The sequence below is a fragment of the Cheilinus undulatus genome, linkage group 22 (assembly GCF_018320785.1).
Source record: "Cheilinus undulatus linkage group 22, ASM1832078v1, whole genome shotgun sequence".
In the NCBI taxonomy this organism is placed as follows: domain Eukaryota; kingdom Metazoa; phylum Chordata; class Actinopteri; order Labriformes; family Labridae; genus Cheilinus; species Cheilinus undulatus.
The window spans coordinates 24,477,638-24,497,661 of record NC_054886.1 but is presented as its reverse complement, the minus strand read 5'-3'; the positions used below and the strand labels follow the sequence as shown (position 1 = coordinate 24,497,661).

Below are 20,024 nucleotides of genomic sequence, written 5' to 3'. Positions count from 1 at the left end.
CATAAATTTTGACTGGAGGCAGGTCTGGACTTCATGCAGGCCGGTCTAGGTCTAGTACCTGCATGCTTTAAGTGTATATCCATGCTGTTGTGCAGAATGTGTCTTGGCATTGTTGTACTGAAAAAGACATCATCTGGATGGAAGCATACGTCGCTCCATACCTGTTTGTAGCTCTGTGTATTTATGGTGCCTTTACAGATGTGCAAGTTACCCACACTATGGGCACTAATACACCCTCACACCATCAAGGATGGTGGCCTCAATGTTATGTTACTTTCCCTTTCCACTCTCTAGACTCTTAACCTACTTTTGTAGATGCAGTGACATACTGATAACTGACAATGGTTATCCAAAAAGTTCCCAAGCCTATGTTGTAATATTCATCACAATGCTTGTTTTAATGCAGTGATGACTGAGGGGTTAATGGCTACAGTCATTCAATACTGGTTGGCCTTCATGCAAATGTATCATAGCTTAATGGCTCCGATTGAGGTTATATGCTGTGACAAATCTGAATTCAAGCAAGATTTTTGTCTTGGCTATTTACATAACCAGTGATAATTTAAGCTGAAAGTTAAGTGCTATCAAAATAGCCCATACAGTGTGCAGTAAGTGGTGAATATTTGCTAAAAATATAAGCTAAGCTATGTCCAGTTAACATGGCTGGTGTAATACAGCAAAGCCAAAAAACATCTGTCCATCAATGTGTGTTTGCATGCATAGTATCCTGGCTATGAGTTATTTCCCGGTTCATATCCATATTCAGGATACTGTGTTTATATGCACACAGGAAAACCTGGTTATTCACATTCCTGTATACATGAGAAATCCTAGTATCCTGGTTTCTAATCTCTAAATCACATCTGCACAGGCACCTGTGATATTTATTACAACTACAACATAGGCAGTGGTAGTTTTTTCTAAATCTGAGAAAAAAGACCGCTACTTAATGACATCGTCATATTGAAGATCTGGTACTAACATTGTTCCAATAATGTTAACATTATTATGAATATGAGGCCATTGTAATTATTATGATCACTAAAAAAGTTAAGCCTAGACTCCAAGAGAGACCTAAGCAATCCCACAAGTAAATTCATTCACTAAATAATAGCTTCAGAAATGAAGCATTAGTATAAAGCAGGTAGCTCCAGATTTTATTTTGAAAAGAACGCCAGAAGCGCTATTGTATCCACATTTCAGGCCTGGAACATATTGACAGACTTAGCGGGATGCTAAGTTGATATACAACGTTGGGCTTGGAACTCTGCATGCAATTAAACGGCTAAATTTGTTTATCAAATTAGCCAGCACAAGATTTATGAGTTGGTTAGACTAATTACTAACTAACTAATTGAAATCCTGGTCTATAATGGTCTTTTAAACTGTGACAAACCTCCTGACACTAAAGGCCGCTGTAGCTTCAGTTAATGGCGGCTGCCTTCCTGTCTGAGCTTTCCCCCGGCACTTAACCAGCAGTTAGCAGGAACAGCGCAGTATGAGCTAGAGATGGGATTTATGGCTCTTTGAAGGGAGCCGGATCTTGTGGATCCGTCCCTTTCAAGAGCTGTTCAAAAAACTGGCTCATTTTATATTTTATTATTTAAGAAGCTAGCCAGGGGTTAATTCATTTTATTCAAGAAATATACATTGGAAGGAATGATAGGGGACAATTTGGGTCAGAATCATTCAAACATAGACATCCCACAAATATATATTCTATTGTTGATAAGATCACTGAAAACATCTTTAAGAAATTTAGTAAACAAGATAAAAATATAAAACCACATGCTGCGTAGTTCTGTACTGTTAGTATTGCATGCTTATATGTAGTACACCTGAGTGATTTTAGTGCAAATTTAGAGAAAATATTTCACACAATAATATTTTGATAGAAAAACTCAATACATAAAAAAAACATTTTAAGTTTTAGAAAAACGGATAAAACTATAATAAATGAAAGAAAAATGAAAATACAGCCCACTAGTACTACTAGTATTTACACTGCAATGGACTGGTGACCTGTTGTAGTGCATATAGCTGTAAAAACGTTAAACCCTGCAGAGGACTCCTGAACTGTCCTTGGGTGTATCGTCCTCTCACTCTGTGGACTAACTAAGGAGGAGCTTGTGTTTGCATCTGTGTGAAACACAGATAAAAAAAAGGAACGGCCCACAACTGTGAATCGGTTCCTGTTGTTCGTGTTAAAGAGCTGTTCAAAAGATTCGGATCGTTCATGAACATCACATCTCTAGTATGAGCGTTTCTTTTTTTTTTTAAATAATAGATGGAAATAAAGTGGTATGTAGGCTGGCGAGGTCGAACTCACGTATAACTAAATCGAAGTTAAAAGGCCACACGTCAAAGCACGATATTAATTTGCAAAGAGGAACAAAGGCTGGCAGCTATTTTTAATTTTTGTTTTAGTTTTAGTCTTTTGACAAAATGTCTTTTAGTTTTAGTCCCATTTTAGTCATTTCTACCCTTTTTAGTTTTAGTCTAGATTTAGTTGACGAAAACTCAAAACATTTTATTGTAGTTTTAGTCCACAAAATGTCCTCATATTTAGCTTTTACTTTTAGTCCAAGCATTTTTTTTCTTGCCTAAATTTGGTACCAAATCATGATGGTGTGTTCTCTGCACTCTGCTAAATCCCAGGTCCCTGCTTTCTACAGCTGAGAGGCAGAAGCGCTACAGATGCATTGAATTTTGACAGATTTACCCACAGTGGAGAAATATCACAGATTTTGAATGTCTGACGAAAACGAAATTACATTTAAGTCGAGTTTTAGTCCTTTTGGTGAAAACTAAACTTAGTTTTTGCCCATTTTAGTCACCACAGATCTATTTTTGTTAGTTTTAGTCTAGTTTTTGTCATGGATAAAAGGCTGTCGACGAACAGTTTGTCATAGTTTTAGTCGAAATTAACACTGAAAGACCCCCGCTGTTCTGCCCAAAGCCCCTGTAATCACCACATGCACCCCTGTCTATCATGCATTTACATATCAATTTGCTGTCAGGCCCCAGTTCAAATTCAAATTAACTTTGTTAGCATTATTCTTTTACGGATAAAAACATTAAAGAGGCTAGCTAACAGTATGTCATCAAGTAGCAGCAGTGTTTGCATGCATGTCCGTGACTGTGAGGAAAAATATGGATGTTCCCCTGGATTACAAAGAAAAGCAAAGCATTAGAGATTTAATTTATGTACTTATAATTTATTCATATATCCAAGTAGTGTGTGGTTTTGTTGTCAAAAAGTGCGCGTATGTTTTACGTGAGGACGACGTACTTTAGTGTGCGCGTGTTCTTACCGCCGGCACAAGCAGCACGAGTCCCTCTAGCATCATCACAGGCAGAGACGCGCGCGCATTGGCTACAGCGAGAGAGAGAGCGAGAGAGAGAGAGAGAGAGGGAGCGCGAGGAGGGCAACCGTCCCCCGGTTTTATAGCACGAGGAGTCGCGAGGAGCCTCTGATGACAGACAGACAGCAGATCTGCCGCCTCATTGCCTGCGACACCTGAACGAGCAGCTCACCGAGAAGAAGAGGAGGCAGTTTAGGAGAAGAGGAGGAGGAGCGGAGGCTTTCCTTAAAAAAAAATAAAGAAGAAGAAGGAGGAGAAGGGGAGGAGGACAGCGGGGGCAGGCAGCCGGCTGACCGGGACCACAGAGCCCCTTCTAGGAGAGAAATCACCGCCACGACCGCTTCATCACATCACAGCTCTGGGATGACAAAGGTGGGTGACGGTGTGCTCCCATTGTGTTATATCGGCATCCTTGTCCTACATGGCGCCTTTAATCCTCATTGTAGAGTTAGTGTAGACATACTGGGGTGGTTTTAGAAAGAAAACGGGGCCGGTGTGGTACAAGAGGAGTGTTTATTTTTGTGTTCGCGCTCCCTTTTGTACGACACGGGGACTATAAAACACAGACAGCCGCGCCGTTAAATGGAAAAGGCGGATTTATTGATAAAAAAAGGGGGCACTTTGTCTAAGGAGACTGTGTAGATGCGCGGCGGAGTGATTTCATCCCCCCAAATCCAATCTAAACTGGCCCACATTTGGAGGGTGCGAGACCTTTTAAGGAGGCTTTTTGTTGTTGTTTATGTCCCGTGACAAGCCTCATATGTGTGTGAGGGGGCATGATGAGGGGAGAGAGAGGGGAGGGGGTGTTTATCGTCTCCTTGAGCGCCCGAGGCTTGCCGGGATGATTGATTTCTCCCGTTCAGCCAGATTAGGAGTGCGAACACCTTTACCACACCGGCAAATTAATTAAACTGCACGCGAGAGATTAACCTCGCGAGATTATCAGTGTGGACCCCTCATGTGGAGATGAATGGATGGATGGAGGGGGGATAATAATTAATGACAAACTATTTATATCTTGAGCTTGATTGCACTCTGCGAGAGGGAGTAAGCCCAATTGTTCAATATTTTCCACGACGCAGGTTTGATTCCTCTCCATTAGCTGATTGAGTTAGATGCTGGATGTAAGTTAGGCAAAGTTTTTTCCATCTGATCTCGTTTCATGCTGCACGATCAATTAAGTATTGTGTCAATATGTCATCCAGGTTTTTATCGAGCTTTAGCACTGAATTAAATGATGATCTCGCGTTCAAAGCAGAGCAATAAGATACACGCACAGCTGGTGTAACTGATTTAACCATGGGGATGTTATTTTTCTTATTCTGTCAGTTTATGGTGTACATACTTAATGGGCATTTGCAACAAGTCAGACCAGGTCTATTTATATGGTGAGAAAAATCAAGAATGCAGGGAAGACACTCAGGTTGCATATGGAAAAAAAATTCCCACTGCAGATCCTTCAAGGCAGAATAAAGGAGGAAAACCCCGCAGAGACAAGCAATCTACTTCCATCGCAGACAGGCAAAAAAAAATCTTGTTCATAGACAAAGGAGGCAAAACCCCCCCTCAATACTCAGGTTGAATAATGAGAAATTCCCACCTTAACATTTTTAAGGCAGAAAAAAGGGAAAACAAGGACTGGAGCAAAACATCAAACTTCTTCCAGCATACATAGATAACTAAAAAAAGTCATTACTTGTTGATGTTAACAGTGATTTAAAAAGAAATCATGAATCCAAGAGGAAAAGAGAAACTCCCACACAAAGATCCTTCAGTGAGTATAAAAGGAAAGAAACATTAACAAGCAAGATGCATCTTCTTCTACCACAGATGGACAAAACAGATGTCATCACTGATTGGCAGCAGTTAACAATCAATTAAAATACAAAACTGGCAAAAAAAAATTAAGAATGCATGAGATACTCAGGTTGGATGATGAGAAACTCCCACACAGGCATCCTTCAAGACAGAGAAAAGGGAGAAAACCCCCATAAAAGAGACATAAAAGCAAACTTCATGCATAGACAGACAAAAAAGATGTCATAATCCTGATAGTTATTATAAAAGCTAAGTAGAAAGGGAATCAAGAAGACCCGTAGGTTATATAAGGAGAAACACGCATCGTTAAGTCCTTAAAGGCAAAGAAGAGGGAAAAATAAACCTAAGGACCAGACTAGAGAAAGGTACCTTTTATTCAGAATGGAAATGCACAAAACTTAAAGATGTTATCACTGATTGACACTTAGGATTGATTATGAAACCTAAATGGCAAAAAAACCCAAGATGAAAGGAGTAACTTCCTCGCAAACATCTCGGAAGATGAAAAAAAGGGTGAAAACCCATAAACAGTAACAGAGAAGGCACCGCTCATGCAGCGCAGATTGACCATAAAAAGACGTCATAGTTGATTTATGGAAATGTCAACCTGAAAAACACAAAAAATTAGAAAGTCCCACTTAAATATCCTTCAAGGTTTAAAAAGGTGAAAATTACCATGAACACAAACAGAGCAGGCATCCTTTCCTTAGCACAGAAAACCACTAAAAAGGTGTCGCAGCTGACTGACAACTAACATCGATTTAGAAACATAAAATGCAAAATACAAGAAAAACACAAGAATTCTGGAGAGGCTCTGATACAGGCATCCTTCAAGACAGATAAAAAGGGAGAAAAAAAACATGAACAGAGACATAAAAGTAAACTTCTTCGTGCGTAGACGGACAAAAAAGATGTTATTATTGGGATAGTTATTATAAAGGCAAAGCAAAAAGGGAATCAAGAAGACCTGTAGGTTATATGAGGGGAAACACCCATCAGAAAATCCTTAAAGGCAAAAAGGAGGAAAAAATAAACCCAAGGACTGGACAACAACGAAAACATGAAACATCTAAATGTTAGTTAATAATGATTAAAACATGAGTGATATGGATAAAAAGACAAACTCCGGGCGACAAACAGGTGGGAAATAGAAAAAAAAAACTCCCCAAAGATCCTTCAAGGCTGAAAAAGGGGGAAAAACACTAATGAACAGAGAAGGCGCTCTTCGTTTAGAATGGACAAACATGAAATTTAAGAAAGATGTCATCAGTGATGCTGAGCAGTGACTATGAAAAATAACAGGTAAAAAACAAAAAACAAGAAACAGGTTGGATAAGGAGAAACTCCCACGCAAACATCCTGCAAGACGAAAAAAGGGTGAAAAAACCAATAAACGGTAACAGAGAAGGCACCTGTCAGCGTAGATGGACGATAAAAAATAAGTCGTAACTGACTGATGACTTGACAAAGGAGAGAATTACTAATAAAAAGTAAATAATTCCAACTTAAGATCCTTCAAGGCTGAAGGAAGGGGTGAAAAACCCGTGAACATAAATAGAGAGGGCATCTCTTTTCTGGAGCAGGTGGAAGACAAAAAATGAACTGCTTGAGTTTTTTAACTCCAATGTTAAACAGGGAAAAAGAGCAAAACACTAAGGGACAGTCGGAACAGAAGAGGATAAAATTCCCCCTTAAACATCCTTCAAGGTGTAAAAAAGGGTGAAAAAACCCATGGACAGAAACAGAGGAGGCATCCTTTCATCAGCACGGACAATCAATAAAAACAGACTATAACTGACTGACAACTAACATCGATTCAGAAGTATAAAATGCAAAATACATCAAAACTAAAACATTCTAGAGAGAGACACTCAGGTTGGATAAGGAGAAACTCCCACGCAAACATCCTGTAAGACATAAAAAGGGTGAAAAAACCCTCCCAACAGAGGAGGCATACTTACATCAGCACAAACATGGAAGATGTCACCAGCTATGAGGGGTTATCAGCGATTAAGAAGCATTAAACAGGGGCCAATCTAAATGGAAAAAGGAGACCAGACCTCCTGAAGATCCTTCAAGAGGGTTGAAAAAACCCATGAACACAAACCGAGGAGCCATATGACTGCCAGGAAAGACCAAAACGATGTCATTATTGGTTTACAGCTAGCACAGATTATAAATAATACAGGAGACACACAGGTTGGATAAGGAGAACTCCTCACCTAAATAGCCTTCAAGGCAAAAAAGGGGTGAAAAAACCCATGACAAGAAAAACAGAGAAAAGATAATTCTGTCAGCAAAGAAAAGCAAATGAAAGATGTCAGCTCGAAGCGATTAATAAACAAAATAAAATAAAAGTAAATATGTTTTTATATTTTATTGAGGTCTTACAGTGGTTCAAACATTTCAAAGACAGAGAATTCCCCAGAATGAGGGAGAAATGGAACCTGACTCGCCAGATAGACTTTTTCTAGATATCCATTGCATTAGATATATTTCACATTCATCTAGGACACGTCCCATAAGGGCAGAACTTTTTATAAAATTCTCATAGGTGATTGAATGTCACATTCATTACAGGCCAATCAGATCAACAAGACAAAATGAGGTTGTACACATGAGCAGCTCTGATTCAAACTGGTGCTGTAGCGTATGAACAGTCAAACACAATGTGGATGAAACTTATCTTTGCTCTTGTTTTAACTAAGATTTGAGGCACAATTCTGATAAGACTGAGCCAAGTCTGTGCTAATCGTTACAGTGACAGCAGCTATTGTGTACGCCGGCTTACAGTACAACTTAACCCCACCGGAAGCAGTTGCAAACCCATGCCTAAGCAGGTCAGGAGAACAGCAAAAGCATCTTTCAGTCATGAAATGCTCTCAGTGCTTTTCTTTGCTCTTATTTCATAAAGAAATGTGGTGCAGCTGTGATAAAACTGCCACTTTACAATAGTTACACCAGTGGCAGTCATTGCTAATGGCCTCCAGTACAACTTAACCCCACCTGTAACCACCACCTCGTTCTCCTCCAACAGCGCTGATTGGCCAGACCTGTCTTCGGTCTGTTTCCGATCGGAGCTTTGCAAGACTGATTACCTGATGACAGACATGGATTCTGGCAAATCCACCTGCTTTGCAAGGTTAGGAGAAATGCATTTAAAAGTACACTTTGGCTTTTGTGCTAGAAGTGATGCTGGAGCGCATGTGCATTCTAGGACCGCTTCCAGCACGAACACGGAAGTGCACTATTAAGTGCTTTCCTCCCTCATTACGAGAAATGTATAAATGAACAAAAAAACAGTTTTATTGAACATGATGGACAGAAGAGAAGGGCAGTGCTGGTCTAAACGCATCAGATTGTGTTATCTTGTCGACTGAAAGCCCCCTGCTGGCAGAATTTTACATATTGTGCGTTTAAGCCTTAGGGGAGGTTGTGTGCATTATACATGCTTTTCATTCTTCATATTTGATATTTTTGGCTGTGTTCATGTTTATGGCATCAATTTTGGCAAGAAAGTGTTTCTTTGATTTTTTTATTTCCAGCTCAGCTCCTACAGTAAGTCTAAAATACACTGCCTACAAACAAGAGTTACTCTCAAGCTGTTAAAAATGCACCATTGAAACCCATTCAAACAGCAGTTCTTGATCTAACTTCCATTAAAGCATAATACATGCATTTTATTATATCTGGGTGTCAATCTGGGCTTTTGCCTTGGAGTTGACAATTTTTACTACTCTCTATCAGATGGCGTCATTTTGACCATATTTGGCATACAGAGAAAATTACATACTAAACATGCAAAAAAATTAAAAAAGCATAAAACTCAGTGTGGCTGCTAATGTCACTGGGGACATTTTTGTCCATTTGGGCAAATTTTTCGTCTTTCTCTGCTCACCATTTTGGCTGTGTCAGTCCATATGGTCTAATTTTTTGCAACAAAGTTTCTTTCAAGGCAAATTTTGGAATTCAAATTTCAATTGCTCTAACAGGTCAGGGGAACACTGTGAAACAAATTTACTACCCTTTAAAGCCATTAAGGACAAAAATGTCCACTTCCAAAAAAACTGCAATAAAAACTTAACAGATTAATATTTTTTCTGCTTTTTTTTTGCATAAATCTCTTAAACAACTTCAGCTGTGCTGAAAACCACCAAAAATTCAATCATTGTGAGGATTTTAACCCTTTACATGCCAGTTTGATTACTTAAAGTCAATGTTGTTTTTTATGAAAGAAAGTGAAAAAATGTAATATCCTCCTTAAACTAAATGTTGGATGGCTGAGGCGTTATTTATAAATCCAGCTCGGACATGTCAATGAGTAGCCAAAATATTGACTTTGCTGCATGATTAGTTTTTGGTTAGCATCCGATTTAAAATTTACTACCCTTTCGAGACATTAAGGACAATGTCAAGTGACTCGAAAGGACAGCAAATTTTAAATCGGATGCTAAACAAAAATTAATAATGCATGAAAATATTCATTTTTTTTCCATCAAAAAACATGGTGGCGGGGCGCAGGTGGCCTGGTGGTTTGGGGCGGGCCACGTGTATGCAGCCGGCCCGGGTTTGGACTCGGCCTGGGGCCCTTTACCCCACGTCTCTCCCCCGCTCTCGTCTTTGTTTCTGACTCTGCTGTCCACTGTCTGAAACAAAAAGATGGCAAAAGTCTTACAGTCCTTATTGGACATGTACCAATACCTTTTATTTCATCCTTGGGTAAATCTAAATGTTTGATCAATATTTCAACTCATTTATCTCCTTGCAATAAATGGCTTCTTTTCCCCTGATAATGAAGTAATTTCTCAAGTTCTCTGGAAAATCAGCAAAAATTGACACATAATGATGTGAAAAGAGGGTAAACAATGTGTTATTTTTGTCCCTTTTCTTTTTTGATCAAGTGTTTTGGTCCAATCATACTCCAAATTGCAACACATTCATTTAACTAAATGTGTTGAAATTTTTTTTGGAAACCTGGGTCGCGATCTGTGGTAAGACTCTGGTGGGTCCTGAGGCTGGACCAGTTGAGAACCACTGCTTGAAGGCATTAAAACCGTTTGAAAAACTCATGACTGGAAACAGTGATGCACAATAGTGGATTTTTGCTGATATCCAATATGCTGATATTTACAAATTCATTTAAGCTGATATCAATACCAGTATATTAGTTCAGAGCTAAAACTTTATTCCTTATATCTCGCAAGGATGAACAACAACATTGATGAACACTCTTTAGAGTTAACAGAAGCCAATATGGGCTGATATTTACAGTTGATATATCAGTAGATAATGCAATAATTTAATTTTATTGCTCATATCTGTTTATACTGACACTATGTCCTTAATACTGTGCATCCTTAACAGTTAGCATCAACTCAAGAAATCACCAAAAAACCCAGGAGACACTCAAATACAGAGACTCCTACACAAAGATCCTTCAAGGTAAAAAACGGGCGAAAATACCCACTAACAGAAACAGTGAGTGCATTCTTTCTTCAGCACAAACGAAGAAAAATACTTTATTTTAACATTAACATTATGGCTAAAACAACAAAATTAGATACACCTTGAGCCCTCAAGGCTGAGAAAAGGGTTAAAAAGCCCAGAACAGAAACAGAGAAGTGCAGATGGACATAAAAAGATGCCATAACTGATCGAACATGAGTTTTAAAAAATGCAAAAAGTTGCTTATTAAGATCTTCAAATCTAAGACTTGACGTTCTTTTGCATATCTTGGTAAATTCAAAGTTTTTCTGAGACTTTGGATAACTTTCCCTACAAATCAAACAATTAAGAGGCACAAGGATTTACATTTAAATCTCTACAGGCTCTGGACAGATTTAACATACGAATATTGACACTGACATGATCACAACAGCATTTTAACTTTAACACTAAACATACTAGGCAAATGCATTTTTCTAATGCAAGCATTTCTTGGCTTGTCTCTATTCCATACATCAGTCTGAATTAGTTACTCTCCTCTCTTCTACTCATCTGTTTAGTCTCCTCATGTGCGTCCCTCTCCTCCTCCCTGTCATCAGTATGTAGGTTAGGAAAAGGGAGGCGACGTGACTTAATAAACCCGTTTTTTTGCAGCAAGTCATTTACAAGCACAGCAGGGACAGACCTGGAGAAGTTTCTGTTTCCTCTGGCATCACGTCCACAAGAACAGCACAAGACCGGGTGATGAATGTGAGCTCTGTTTGGAGAATAGCAATGCAGAGAATAATAACAATAGAGGTGAAGGAGGGGAGGAGTAGGGTGGAACAGTAACACACACATCTGTGCATACAGAGGCGCACACAAAGCCTCTTGAAAAAGTCAATATGATAAAGTGCGTTGTGCTGACTAAGACTTGCTGCATCGTCATGTTAAAGCTCATCATGAGAGTCTTTTTGGACGCAGGGTGCCCTTTAAAGGCTGGTGCTCTGGGGAAAAGGGTTTATTTATACAATGTGAGATGATGATACACAGCTCAGAAGCTGCTGGCTGTACAGTGTCACCAAAGATGGTAGATTTCAGGCTGCGAGCCAAAAAGACTGCTCTGTTTACTGCTTCCAAGGGAGCAAAATGACTCAGAAATGTTGGTATGTAACAGAACTTCCTCCGTTTGTCCAAGACACTGTTGGGCCTCTTGCAGATATTGCTTCAAGCTGTTTCTTATTGGTTCAGAGTCCAGTATGAGTAATGCCTGAGTAACCTTTAGCAGCAGACTCTAAACTCCCTATGAGAAATATCTGAGCTTGCTTTTTTGGGCGTAGTAAAATAACCTCAATCATAAAACATATGTTATGTGTTAGTTCAACATGTTCAACACATGGGTACTTTTCAGTACTTTAAAATGGAATAATCTCCATTATTTTAATAATCCATATAGTTTTGAAAAGTGCTTAAGCATTAAAAAAATTCCAGATCCTGACTCATATTTTAATCTTAAGCTGCTGTGAGAGACAACAAGAGTGCAAAAGTGGAATTTAGAGAATGTACTAGGGACACAGTTTACAGTCTGAGGATGAAAACATGATCAGATTTCACTCCTTAAAACACAAGTAAAAGCATAAAGAATGAATCATGAATAAAGAGAAAGCCTTAAGATGACATAGGTCTGGACAGATTCTGAGACCGGTAACTAATATTTGGAACAGATATGCATTTATTATAACATACAAAAAAACTTAATGTGGCAAAGTTAAACTGCATGATAATTAAAATGAAGGAAAAATAAGAATTTAGCCCTAGCCCTATCAGCATTAGAAACGCACAGAGCAACACAGCAGAAGCAGGAAAACAGGAAGTGATGCCATCTGCCTTTGTCAGTGGTACCCAGGCTTACGTTTTTAATGGCTGGTATTAATGTGACATCTAGTGACAGGGGTGTGACAGGGGGGAAAAGGTGTACTGATTACCCAGGTCCTGAGTAGTGTGGGGCCTTTGAAAGCCTGGAATGAAAAGTGTGTTATTTGTTTTTATGTTTTTCTTCGTAATTATCATCATTATTGAATCAAAGCCACTAAATTAATTGGTCAACATCAAATAGAGTAGAGCAAACATGGAGGAGAAGAAAGAATGGATAGAGAGCAAGATGAGGATGATGGAGGAGGAGAAAGGAGGAAAATTAAGGGTTTTTTCTGAGGGCTGTGAATTGGAGGAGAGGTTCATGAAGAGCCAAAGGTGATGAAGAAATATATATGCAGTATTGTAAGAATTTTCCTAGTATGGGGGTAAGAAAGTTAAAATGGTGTATTGTGTCATACTTTGGGAATAGGCTAATAAACATAATATAATGTGAGAGAAATAGTACAAATAGTTTTAATCCATCTTAAAATATTGCTCATCGATATAATGAAATTATAGTTCAAAAACACATTAAAATGCTTGGATATTGGTAAAATTACACTTTTTTTTTTTTGCTTGGCTGGTCGGCTAAGGGGGCCCTGTTTAATTTTCTTTCCAGGGGCCCAAAGTTCCTAGCTACACCCCGGTCTACTGAATCAGATTGGGTTGTAGAAAGAGTATTTGTTGGAGAGTATGAATAAAGCCAGAGGGGACGACAGACTTTGCAGTGGAACCAAAGTAGTGGACTTTTTTTGATAAACTTCATTGATTGTCAGTAAAATAAAATGCTGCTAATTGCCTAAAGCCACATATCTACATCAATAATCGGTCAGGCCGATAACCAGTCAGTTGTAAATATCAGCGGGAATTTTCATATCTGCCAGATATCGTGCAAATAAATATTGTGCATCAATAGTCGCTTCAGTTAGATCATGAGTGATAACAAGGTCTAAATGGTGTAAGTACACCGGCAGTGTTTTGATACTGAAAAGTTAACAGTGTTTTTGCAGGGTGAAGACTGTGAGCAGATTTTGTTTGCAATGATTGAAATTTAAGAACAAGAAATGACCTGATACTGGGTACTGAGGACTTCTAGGTTTCGCTGCTGTGGTACTGATATCAGGCTAGGGATAGCTATTGTTTGTTTGTTTGTTTTTTCCCGATAATGATGCTAAATTAATACTTTTTATACGGTGCCTGACTCGATACTTTTGAGAGGAAAAGGTGTTTCAAAAGTCAGTGGGAGGCTAAAAGCTGTCTGGGTATCGTAAATGATTCACAGAAATATCCATATAGTCGAGAAAGAGACAAGAAAAGGAAACCGGTGTAACTTAACATGTAAATCACACAAATTCCATAAGGATTTTCTTGCCTTTCATTTGGGATGGAAAGGTATTGAAATGAAGCATTGACACCAAGTTGTAATTCAGTCCGGTAGGTATCGGATGTGTTGGTAGCAGTACCATGTCGGTACCGGATTTCGATTCTCATCTCTACATCAGGCGCTTCTTACTAGTGTTGTACTGAAATGAATATTATTTTATTATTAAAGTCCTACCTGTAGGATGTGTGTTTCTTCCTTTTTAAAGCTTAAGCTCTGTCCGAGCATCATTAACCAAAAAATTAATGTAAGTGGTGGATTTTTGAGCCCTGATTTGTGTCGGCAAGGCAGAACTGTCTGTGAGTAACAGGAGAGAAATGACTCCAGACAGAATATCCCAACTAGTCTAAGAGATTAATGAACAAGCTAGTCAGTAAATACCTCAAAAACAAGGTTTAATTTCTGGCAATTTTTGGAGGTGATCACAGGTTCACTCTCATGTTCACAGAAGGTGATTTCTTTACGTTTTTATGTGTATCATAGCTCCTGCAGCACAGTTGTTGCATTAATGCCAGTGGAAGTTCAGGGCTCCTCAGCTGTTTGTGACTTTAACGCACCATGTGCATTACTAACCATCCACGTCTGTCTGTGATTATATGTGGTGTTGTGCTTCCTGGCTGAGTTGCTGTTGTTCCTAAACGCTTCCACTTTCTAATAACATCACTCACAGTTGACTGTGGAATATCCAGCAGGGATGAACCTTCACCAACCATCTGGCATCAATCACAGCACCACACTTAAAATCACTGAGCTCTTAAGAGTGACACATTTAGGATCTCAAATGCTTGCAAATAGCTAGAAGCTTGATTTCATACACCTGTGGCAACAGGTCTGATTGAAACACCTGAATTCAAAATTCAAAATGTGGCCAAATACTTTGGTCCATTTGGGTCAGCTCAGATGAAAACTCATCACTCTCTGACCTCTCAGGATATCTCATTTCAGTGCTGCCTATCTAATGCATGTTATTTTGTGAGTTATAACTATAAATTTTAATGAAATGACAGGAAAACCAACATTTCTGATGCCTTTCTATGGAGGTCTGTGAGCTGAATGTCCACATTCACAGCAGGAAATGTAACGCTTTCATGGTGTTGGAGGGCAGACAGTTGTTTTTGTTCAGATGTAGTTGATGTAGTTCGCCTGTTTGGCCCTATATGTCAAGCAAAATGCTTTTAAAAACATCTTTAGCTTAGTAACCTTTGCCAGGGGGTTTCATCATTATTTCTAACTCTGATGTATAATGATGGTTGTACTTTTTACTGCTTGTGTGCTGTTTGAAACGTCAGGATGATTTTCTGAAAAACTGACAGCATTCACCTTGATCCCTTATTTAACCTTTGCTGAACCCGCCGAGCCAGCTGGGATTAGATTCTTGCTTATGATGACGAGACTTGACATGAGGCAAATAACGGAGCTCTGAATGAGAGAAGGAAAATCATGGAGGACGGATAAAGAATTTATTTTTCTCTGCATATTTGTCATAGATTAGACACGGGATGATGTGAAGTTTGCCAATGAAGCTGCCAGCATCAGTCGCTCGTCTTCTTGATGCACGTTAGCAGAGGTCAGGACTTGTGTTTAAGATGGACCGCGAGCCGGACTGATTAGAGCCTGCGTGATTAAAAATTTACAACTCAGCTCACCGCAAGAACCAAGGGAACGTCTGTGTGTCTCTGTGTGAGTGTTTGCATTCATTTTGTAACATGTGGACGTGAGCCAGAGTGGGATTAATGCTCCATGTCTAACAAACCTCATAGTTTGACCCCGGCTGCCATCACCCCCACACACCGTCCACTTGATCTCCTGCTGGGTTAAAGCCGGACGTGAGCTGCTCCTCTTACAGAAGCGCACACAAACCCACAAACAAACACTCAACTCAGGCCAACTTTCAGCCACTTTGATGCATTAGTGCAAAGGTGCATTTTTGCCTCTTCGTGGCGTGGGACCAAATTGATTCTGACGCTTGTGCGTGCTCAGGCGTGCACACTGAAAATGCTCGTTCAGATTAGAGGTGAGATTAGAGGTGATGCATACACATCAGGAGTTTGTAAAGCTTAAAATGACCCTCATTCACTCCACTGTCACTTATTATCGAGTCAAATCGATCCCCCGGAGAGCAGAGTAAGAGACATTGGCATGTCGTGTTCTCCAGTTCTAACGAGGCTTCAAAAATGATGTCAAATGATGAAATATTTATTCTGAATCACCCTTTATCCCCTGTCAGAAATCTGAAAGGCTTTTATTGTGTTTGCGTGTCAGCCTCGGTTCCGTCTGTGGCCGCTGGTGCCAGATGAAGACAGATGGACGTGGGGTTTTGTCGGGGTCTGGGCCCGGCTCCAGGGACGGAGCTGCCCTTGGTGCGAACGTTTTCATCTACTTGTAGATGTGGAACAGACAGAATCCAGCAGACCCAGGATTAAATGGTCTGGGCCAGAAGATTATGGGAGCAAAGGCCTGTATCTGGATGTCCCTGCTGTTTGGCACAACACGAAATGCATTATTTATTATTAGTACTCGGAGCATCGCAGCTCACTTCTTCTTCTTGTGGTTGGTTCAACAATCAGACTAGATTTAGAGCTAATTTTTCATTGTTATTACCTAATCTGTGCTTTTTTAGTGAACCACAGAATAGAGGTGTTTACTCAGACATGCTGCTAATAAGAAGAGTCCCATAAAGAGTCTCAGAAAGGTGAGAGAGTATCCGAGTTTTTAATTGAAATTGCTCAGAAAAGACCTGATGATGTGACATTGTAAGAGGATTAGTTTAGTATTTTAATTAGCATGCTCTTTCTCTGTGTAGCTATTACTTTGATTGCTGTAATTCTTAAGATTTATATTATTATATATCAATCAAATAGCTTATTTGTTACATAATGGTTATAGCTTTTCCACCATGGCACTGTAAGGAAGCTACAAATGTTAAGCAGATCTATTTACTTTTAGATAGAAGACATTTCATTTTGAGAAATATCTAGCATATTATTTATCATGTCTTTGTAATGATATGTATTCATGTTTTCACTTTGCATTGATGAATTGAAATCATTAAATCAGCATAAGTTTAACTTGTTTTTTTTTTTATCATTGTGTCTCTGACATCATTTTAAATGTAAAAATATATCATTTAATTCTGATCCTACAGTAACAGCTGCCAGACAGGGGAATTTATCTAAAAAAACAACTTTGAATTAAACCTTTGTTTCTATCCCACGCATGACCACTCACAAAATAAATGGCTCGTTATAAGGTTTTAAAAATGTATTATGACTTTCTATTATCAACACTATCAGGACCATCTGAATTTGTCATCCAAGGTCTGGCATTTCTAAATATGAGACAGTAAAAACTAGGGCTGGGCAATTAAAGGTGGAGATATGTTGTTATTATCACCCCCTTCAGTATAGCAGTCAATATCAAATTTGCTATTTGAGTTAAATAGATTGAATCTTTCATTACCAGTTAAATTTTTGTAATTTTGTTATAATATAGAATGATTTATTGCTTGTGTTTGTTGATCAATACATAAGATAAGGGACCTAGGCATCGTCGCATACTAAATCACAATCGCAATTTTAGGGAAAAAACTTGCAATTCACTTATTTTCACCAATATTGGTAAAATCTGATACAATACGCTACGACAGGATTCTATGAAATATGGTACATCAGCTAAGTTATGTTAGGTTATAATTTCCTATGACAAAATTTGAATAAAACACAGGACTCAACGCACCATAAAATAATGGACACTACAAGATGATACAATTCAATACAACACTGCACAACAGATTTCAATATGATATGATGAATGCATGCATTATGTTATTTTACATTACTACTGTGCAATAGGATAAAACACTATACAACAGTATACGATACGATATCAATCAAACTTTATTTATATAGCACTTTTCTTACAAGACAAAGTGGTACAAAGTGCTTTACAATCAGACAAATTAAAAGAAATATGACCTTAACCCACTCCACTCACCCCTCTTGGTCTCGGGCTGGCCGGACTCTGGATTTTCCATCAGTTATGTTCTATTGCTGCTATTCTTCGACTTCATTAAATAGACAACAAATAGCTACAACTGCAAAAACTCAGACATCAGTCCATCTGATTTCTAGTCAGAACTACCTCTGAACACTTACTTTAGGCCTCATTCACCTGACAAATCTAGATAAACATCTCATTTTCAGATATTTAAAATAATTCCAGACTTGTCAGAGGCTTTTAAACACGTACAAGGATTAAAATTTTATAAGAAGTTGGTTGAACAAATTTAAGATTTGAGATTTTTGCATGTTGTGCTTTGAAAGAGTTGCAGACACCTTGTTTTTAAAGAAAACTAAAATTAAAGAGAGAATGCTCTCTAACTGTTCAACCTTGTCATGGGTTTTTAAAATGGATTTTTATGGTCTTGGTCTCGACCCCCAAAAGTCATGGTCTTGTCTCGGTCTCTGATGTTGTGGGCTTGAGTACAACACTATGATGCCATGAATTAAAAACAATATGATACTCTCTGTTACGATACATATGGTACAATACAAAATAAAAGCATTATACGTATATTCTGTTTATAGAGTATGGTTTGTCCATTGTAGCTTATTATTTAAATATTTAATTTGTTGTACAAAGGATTGGTCTTAAAATAAATTATATCAACTTAGATGAAAGTGACTCTTAAACACAGAAAGGAATATGGAGTGTGAATGAATTTTCCTAATAGAGTTGAAAATCTGGAGACCAAATAAATATGTGCAAAGTGGGTAAATAGTGAAAAACATTTAGAGAACCACACCTACTGGGCAAAGCTAAAGCCAACACTGAGGCTTAGGAAAGCTTCCACTCTGGCCTTTTAGTATGTTTCTTTCTAATTTTAGGAACAAAAACATTGAGGACTAATATATGCCAGTCATTTTACGATTATCCCACTCATTCTGATTGAGATAATCGGATTAAAGTTTTTACATAACTGTTCCTATAATGAGATTATGCCTTAAATGGGATTAGAGTAAATTATTGGCATGCACATGCACCAGATGTCATGTTTTAAAACTGGCTTCAATTCTTCCAACGCTTGATGTTTTTTTCTGTCCTGTGTCCCAGCTGAACCCGGCGTGAAATGAGGGCGTGGATGTGCTAGCATGTTGAAGACTTCATTGTAGTCAGACTGAATGTTTGGTCCAGGGGTGGCTTACCTGTTGGGTCTGTTCTCATGAACCCAAAGGAAACACAACCCCCCTCTGAAGAAAGAAGGACAAGGTTTATTTTGCACAGAAGGCTCGATTAAACAAAGCACGAGTGTCCAGGGGAACAAATAAGACTGCTCAGTAGGGACAGGCGTGATTAGAGGTTGGTAACAACAAGCCATTCGATACGATATCTACAGAATCCATCGCTTAAAATGATACAGAAACCAGATACTTTAAGATGGAGGTCACTCCTTAGAATCAGAATCTGGTGCAGATCTGGAAAAATAAATTTTTAAAAGAAATACACTCGAGAATAAGCAGCTTTACAGTGATGTCAGATTCTGATTGTGTGTTTCTTTTTGCCTTTTCCAAGTGGAGCTTGTAAAAAAGATGAAGGCCTTTTTCATTGAACTGCATCATATTTCCTCTTATGAGATAGCCCACAAGGTGAAAGCTGAAACACTGGGACAGGGATTAATCCAGGACACCTTGAAGGCCTGAGTAGAGCTGACGAATGCATTGCTATTTTTTGTTCAACGCTGCAATCTTGAGGTGATTTTGGGCTGAATACTGATCCATTCCTCAGTATTTCAGGAAAATTACTGCTTTGAATTCATTTGGAGGTTGGTAGTAGTTCGGATTGGGCCTGGGTGATCTGGCCTAGATATCATAGGCTGGTTATGGTGACGGTATTATATCACATTAGTACAAAATTAAAAGAGATAATGCATTAAAACACAAAAATTAAGGTATAAGTCTCTCTGTCTTCACTTCTTGCAACTGCAACCCTAGGTTGAAAAGATGAGAAGTGGACTTCTGAGGAGCTTAAAATATGACAGCAGCAGGGTGATTGGCTCAGACCTTGAGTGAGTAGACGCCCAGATCAGTGTGAATTTCATCGACTAAAACTGTGACTAAAAATGT

The 20,024-nt window shown here is 38.7% G+C and overlaps 1 protein-coding gene across 1 annotated transcript in view; it reads left to right on the top strand.

Moving 5' to 3' along the window:
• Positions 1-3,528: 3,528 nt before the first annotated feature.
• gal3st3 (galactose-3-O-sulfotransferase 3) overlaps positions 3,529-20,024 on the top strand; it is a 57,152-nt gene continuing 40,656 nt past the window's right edge. Inside the window, exon 1 of the mRNA XM_041779897.1 lies at positions 3,529-3,737. The gene's annotated coding sequence lies outside the window, so the exon portion shown is untranslated. The remainder of the gene's footprint in view (positions 3,738-20,024) is intronic.